Raw genomic sequence first — 7,529 nt, forward strand, 5'->3', positions numbered from 1 at the left:
AAGTCAACATGACTTATATGCTACTACAGAATCTATACAAAGGTGTATGCAGAAATGTGCTACAGACTCATTATTACATAAGCTACTCACTAGATGGATAATAAGTCATCATCCGTCGGGACTATAATGAGTTATCCGTCGGGACTATAATTCTTATCCGTCGAGTGCTACATTATTTCACTAAGTAAAATCTACTTAGGTGTTTTGTTTATGAAATCATCAGGTACACAACATATGCACAACAAATTCCCACTCCTTTTCCATAACTAATTCTTTCCCAATCTCCTATATATACATACACTTATACACAAACTTCTCCACCACTTCTCAAAACTCTCAAACACACAATCTCTCTTACAAACTTCTATTCTCTCAAACTTATTCAATCTCAATGGCACCAAAAAGACAGCGAACTCAAGTAAGCAGCAACACCACCGATTCTTCGAGTGCAGGTGGTGTGAGGCCTAGGTTTTCAACACCAGAGGCTGAGGCGGAGTATGTGAGGCTGCTTTCGAAGCCTATAGCCAAGGATCGTGGTTTTCTGCCATCAGGGAAAGATGGTAAGTTGTTAGAGATGATTTTGGAGATGGGCTGGGTTATTTTCTGCGAAACACCCGTTGTTGTGCCCATGAGTGTGGTACGTGAGTTTAATGCTAATGTTAAGGTGAAGAAGAATGGTTTCACAGTGGTGAGGGGGATGATGATAGACTACTGTGCTGAGGTGATTTGTAGGGTGATTGAGCAGTCCGAGAGGAAGGAGGAGCAGGAGAACTGGAACAAGAAAACTCCGGAGGAGTTTAACTTGGATTTGATTGTTGCTATCATGTGTGTGCCTAAGACTCATTGGAAGTTCAAGAAGGGCACGAATGAGTATGCCACGTTCCCTGCTTCATGCATGAACAGGTTTGCACGTGCATGGAATTCCTTTATTTCTGCTAATATCATGCCATTTTCTCACGTGCATGAGATTACTGTGGAGTGTGCACGTTTATTGTGGGGTATTCTGCAGGGAGACTATGTGGATCTTGGGATGGTTATCCATCAGGGTATTCTGAGTTTTTTGCGAGGGAGTACTACGGGTTCGATACCCTATGCGTCCATTGTGACGAAGTTTTGTGTGGTCGTTGGCGTTTGTTGGCCCGCACATGAGAAGCTACAGCTCCCTAGTGCTCTGATTGATAGTTCGACATTGTTGAATATGACAGAGTGGTATGGCGGGAAGCCTGATCCTAAGGGGCTTGGTTATTCTTATGACCATCTGCCAGGTGGAAGGCCAGCAGATTAGACTTATGCAGGTGAGACTTCGCAGGCTCGTCTAGCAGCATGGAGGGCTCAGTTGGCAGATGAGGCTGGTCCTTCGGGATCGCAATAGCAACAACACGAGGAAGCACAAGGCAGTGCTGGTTTGAGTATGATGTAGTATAGGCATTTAACTAGGAGGATGGATGCGATGCATGACATCCATAGCAGGTTTGCACATGACCTCACCCAGGCGTTGGGGACTACTTTCAGAGCCACATGAGTTGATATCCAATGGCCGGTATTCGGTGAGGATTCCGTGTATCCGCCTCCAGACACTCCACCCCTTGAGGGTGATGATCCTGGTTCTGATTAGGTATGACTGATTCCTTGCTATTACCTTCACTAAGGACAATGAATATTTTAAATTTGGGAGTAGTAGTTAAAGATTTATGTGTTTTGTGTGAGTCACATATAGTTGCATATTCATGCTAGTTTAGTTCATATAGTTGCATATACATGCTAGTTTAGTTCATATAGTTGCATATACATGCTAGTTTAGTTCATATAGTTGCATATTTTCCATGTAGTATTTTTGTACTCAGAAACATCGTCTCCCGATTTTGAAAAATGTTCAACTCTGGGCCATCTATACTAAGGGTATACGCAAGTACTGTTTATCTCCAGCATAGGTATTGTGCAATTTATAAATAATTGAATTGATAATGAAATATCAAGATACGAAATAGGCATATATATATAATATTGACATGCTTCAATATATCGCAAGATTTTCTAATAATAATGTGCACTTTTATATTAGGGCTGTATAGGTAATCCGCTCAATCGAACAAATCGCTCGCACCGCTCGCAATTACACCACTCTTTGCGGATAACCGTAAAATGCCGATCGAATATGAATTGAAATTACAGGAACCGCATATCCGTTGATTGACTGCGAATTTGATTTTTTAATAATCATAAAAGTCGAGCCGTAACCGCAAACCGCTATATATATAATATAATATATAATATATGATATATATCATCAAAAGCAAAAATAACCATATATAAGAATTAAAAGATAAAGAGTTAGGGGTTTTGGGATATAATATATATCATCAAATACGAAAACAGCCATATATAATTTGCAGTAATCACTTCCATTGTTGTAGTATATTTTATTTTTACAAATTTCCAGGATTTGATAAGTCTAATTTTAATGAACTATTTTTATTTGTCATTAATGTACAAGCCGATGGTTGAACCGCAAGTGGATCCGCACCAACCTCAACCGCAAAGTTAAAAAAGTCGCGATTAACCGCAAATGCGACTGAGGTCGGAGATTTAAGAAAACAATATGGTTGGGTGTGATTTTGACCTCTTAACCGCACCAAACATAACCACTACACCCCTAGTATATATAAAATCACAACAATAGTGTATACGGGTAGAAAACTTGCATGAGCGATAGGGGTAGTAGTAGGTCTGGTGTGAGTCCGGAAACCTATAAACAACATATAAGCCAGAATTAATCCACGGTCGCTTAATAAATTAGACTTTATCCATTTAGACCCTAGCGTTCGCTTTTACGCTTAACGATTTACATTAGTCGCTCGAGTACCCTCAGCTCCATCATTTTTATAAAATTAACCGTTAAACATTCTAAGGAGACTCTTTTGCGAGTACTTTACAACTGCCTAGTCAATCTCACATAATTGTTTTGTATTCCAATTAATCTTTTAAGGGCCTTAAACAAGGACTCAAAGTTATGCGAGGGGTAAGGGTTCGTTCGTGAAAAGCCGTTACTTAAAACGGTCGTTTCTCCTAAACCGTAAATCGGATCTAAGCGAACCACATATCAGAACGAAGCTTACGATGTGATCTAGCGAAAAATGGAAATGGTAAGCTTTAATATTTGGGGTTTCGAGTCCGAATGTTACTCACAAAATAGAGGATTGAAAAATCGGACATTATAACTTTATATTTACTATGATTCCAAGATTTTCAATCTTTGACATCCATCCAAATAACAACCAAGCATCATCAACTCTAGTTTGTCTTCAAAAATATCTCAGGAAAATAATATAATATTAAATTTTCATCAACTCAAGGTTCCCACCATTAAAATATGCTTAATCATGGTTCGAGGTAATAGATCTAAGCATACATGTATTAAAACATAACTATTATCAAACCCAATAATAAACATCAAGCTAAACTAAGAGGTATACCTTCCTTGGATCCTTGAACACACTAACAAGAGATTAAAATCCTTAAGAGAGCCTTGATCTATGTTTATCATGTTCAAACTTGCAAAGGAGTTCAAGAAATGAGTTAGAACTTCCGTAGTTACTATTAGTCTGATTGAAAGAACTGGAAAAATAAGGGTCTTAACATGTTTATGTGGAGAATACTTGTGACAAGAGTTTTAGGAACTCTCAATACCTTTCTGACGAGCTATAGAACATAATATTTGAGTGAGAATCAAAGGAGATAGATCAGTTTGACATTACTGTCTCTGTTTTGGCCAAGAGCAAGCTTTCAAGGGGGAGAAGATGAAATTTTTGGTTGCTTGCCTTGAGAAATAAACTACTTTACTTGGTTGAGATTAATCTTAGGGTTAATCAAGTGTTTGAAATACTTGTGGAGATTAAACTTGGCAAAATATCTTGATTTGCTTGGTTAGGCTTAACCTTGGTTAATCCCCTGATTAAAACACTTGGTCCAAATTTATCCTTGCAAAATATCTTGTTAACTATGCTTGCATCACCTTCTCTACATCATTCTTTTGCCATTTGTTCCATTCTTTTGGCTGGATGATGTCATAATCCCTTGGTTTCTTGTACAAGCTTGTCCCTTGGTCACTTGTTTATTTTACAGTTCGCTTAACTCTCGTTCTTGCTAATCGTTTGAAGGATCATATCCGGGATCTAATTACTTGGGCTTCCCTAAACCTTTCTTAATATCTTATATTCCTTTAATTATCCTCTCTTATAATCCTTGAATTAAAATCCTCTTAATTATGTTACATTATACTCAATTCTTTCGGTATCTGGTGGATTTTCGGGAAAATCAAATTGTCCGAATTCGAATTATGACGACCTTTACATATACTTATTTACTTTATGGTATACTAATACAATCTCAGAATTTCCATAACACTACTCCTATATAGTGTGGTCAGAAAATTTCCTTAATCAGCACAACAGCAAAAAATTACTATTCATTATGGTTTAAAAAATTTCCAAAAATTGGGATTATTATAATTGATTTGCACATGAAGGTGCATTTGTTACTACCAAAGGGTCTTCAGTAAAAACTGATGAAACCCCTGTATTTTTGTTGGTGTCATCAATGTCTACCCCAAAGTGTAGCCTCTCCCCAACTGAATATGGTTCCTGGGTGGTGAGCACAGTCTCTTGAACTGTGTCACTTGATTTTGACAACACTTGAGAAGTGGATTCAAGTATTTTATTATAAGTATAATAAATTTGAGAGATAAGATTAGTGATTTGAGAAGTGAGTGTTGGCAGCTCCCCCTGAATATATGAGGGAACTTCAAATGATGTGCTCTCATTGTGTGCGCCATCCTTATTCCTTCTTTCATAAACTTAAGTGTGCTCAAGTTGTGGTGCAAATTCTTTACAAGATGCACTAGGGAGAGTGCTTTATTCAATAGAGACACCCTGTTAAGAGTATGCCTCTAGAGTCTGTTTTAATCCCTCTATTACAACTACATCCAATTGGGAAGATGCAGAGATAGCTAAATGAGTGGTCAGCTTAGCTTTCTTAGTCTTCTTTGGTTTCTTGACCAGGTTAGACTCTATTGGTATTTGATCCTCACCACTCTCATTGATAACAGTCAAGGGTGCCTGCTTTCTCTTCTTTTTACTCACCTCACCCTTTTGAGAGGATGAAGTGGTTGGTTTCCTAGCTTCTAATGGTAAAGAAGGAAGGGTCTCAATTGTGGAAGGCCCCTGTTGGTGTTCCCGTGTTTGTACTTCCACAGGAACATGAGCCATAACTATACTAGTAGTGACTATAGACCTCATGTCAGGCATAGGGTAAGGGTAAGTCCTGAATCTCTCCAACATAAATGGAGTGATTCTAAGACTTATAGGTACCTTATTCTTTATAATAAGTGAGCCAAATAAAATTTTGGACACCTATTTATAATTGCATATCTTTGTTCTATCAATACCATTAAGTAAATGAATGTCTTGAACTTTATAGTTTAAAGTAGACATTATAAACCTAGGAAAGGAATTTTCCTTACCCTTTGTAGCCAAAGGCATTGTGAGCCTTGTGCCGAGTTCCTCCATAATCAAGAGCCCCACATTAATGTATTTTTTGTGAGCTATAGAGAACACCATCTTCTGGACCACACTTGAGATGTTGGCATACCCTGTCTTCCTACAGGTGAAAGCCCTCACAGTTGAGTCAAACAGGATTGACCATTCCCTCCTCAGATGCTTCTTGTTCAAGCTAGCCAGGTTGATCTTCTCACATTAGTTGATAATGTTTATGAACTCAGCTAGCTCTTCTTGAGTTGGGACCTCCACCATGTTGTCAATAGGAATGCCCAAAGCCAGGTTGACATTAATCTCAGTAAATTCCACCTACTGGTCTTGGATTGAGCAGTTAACCACCATAAATACAACTTAGTTCTCATGTACAACTATCCTGATCACAGCCCAGTTCCAGAAATCATTGAGAATATCCATATACATAATTGGATTTGTAGTTAGAGCACCTGCAAAGTATGTCTCAGATAGAAACTTGACAAAGCTCTTGAAACTATCAAGAGCTTGATTAGCATCTGTGAAGGCAAAGTAGTTGGTTCCATCCTTAGGGATAACAGCTCTAACAGTGTTTGATGCCATTTGAAGTGTTTGAATTTGAGTGGTAAGAGATTTGAGAAAGAAAGAGTTCGAAATGAGAGAGAACGGTTAGGATTTGTAAAAGCTAGGTTACTTGAGATCTCGAAAGCGTAAAAATGGGTTATGTCGAGATGTCTAGGTATTTATAGAAAAAGGTAAGTGACTTGTCGAGAAGTAGAAATAAACGTTTGGCATTTTCTTATCGAGAAGTCATGTGTGAGAATAGATACATATTGATATGTCACTTTTCTGGCTCTTATCGAGAACTAGATAGTGACTTATTGAGATATCAAATAAATACCCAGTTTGTCATGAATGGACTGAGTTTTTCCAATTTTTATTTGAATAAATCAAAAGAAAATTGAATGAATTTATATCAAAAGTATTTTACTATAATAATTTATTAAGTTAAATTATTTCAGTTTTAAGTTGTCGAGAAGTCTAAAATGTATACTTGTAGAGAACTCTATGAATTAACATATATCGAGATCTCTACAATGACTTATCGAGAAATCATAATGAGGCTTGTCGAGAAGTTCTTCGAGAAGTCAAGAAAATGACTTATCGAGAACTTTAACGCCCTCCAGACCCGGGGTATAAGTCTGGGGGTTACTAGCTAATCACCAAACCTGTACAACCTGTATAATAATTAAGCAGAAATATATCTAAACCCCTTGAACCCTAACCGGGATATTTTTAGGTTGAAGTATGAAAACAAGAACCACTAACTAACTTTATTACAAACCAAATTTAAAATCTTACAACTTTCTTTATTACAAACCATTGTCTAACCAGTTTTAAACTAAGTTCATCTTTATTCAAAAACATACACATTAACTATCTACACTCCACCTGCTCAGACAACTCAAAGCTTTCTTCCTGAATTGGAATCAATACCTTGGGTATGAGGGGGTCCCGCGGCTTGACTCATTTCTTTACCACTCGATTCCTGATAGGTTTCATTTTCAATCTTAACTGAAAATAATAAGGTGAATAATAACAAGAAAGAGGTGAGCTAAAAATTGCTCAACAAGTCCGCAAAATATAAATAGTGCTAGAGTAAGTTAAATGAACCGGTAATCTGGTTACATCTGCAAAGATATAACCTCGCGAGAAAAGAAAGAAGGCCATTATCGGCGAATACAAATGAACTAAACTGGACACAAGTTCGCACCTATATCCTGCTGATCAGCCAGGATACAGTGCATATCTATATCTTGCTATATAGATCCAGTTGTGTACCCAGGCTCTTCGGCCCATCTCAAGGATCCGGCTAAATCCCGGTCCTTAGGATCAAATGTAAACTTAATCCCAAACATCACTATCCAGTCCATAGCGAAGCAACCAGAACAATCGGTATGCTTTGATATATCCCAATACCAGAATTTATCAATATATATGTGTAAC

The sequence above is a fragment of the Apium graveolens genome, chromosome 7 (genome assembly GCF_009905375.1).
Source record: "Apium graveolens cultivar Ventura chromosome 7, ASM990537v1, whole genome shotgun sequence".
Classification (NCBI taxonomy): domain Eukaryota; kingdom Viridiplantae; phylum Streptophyta; class Magnoliopsida; order Apiales; family Apiaceae; genus Apium; species Apium graveolens.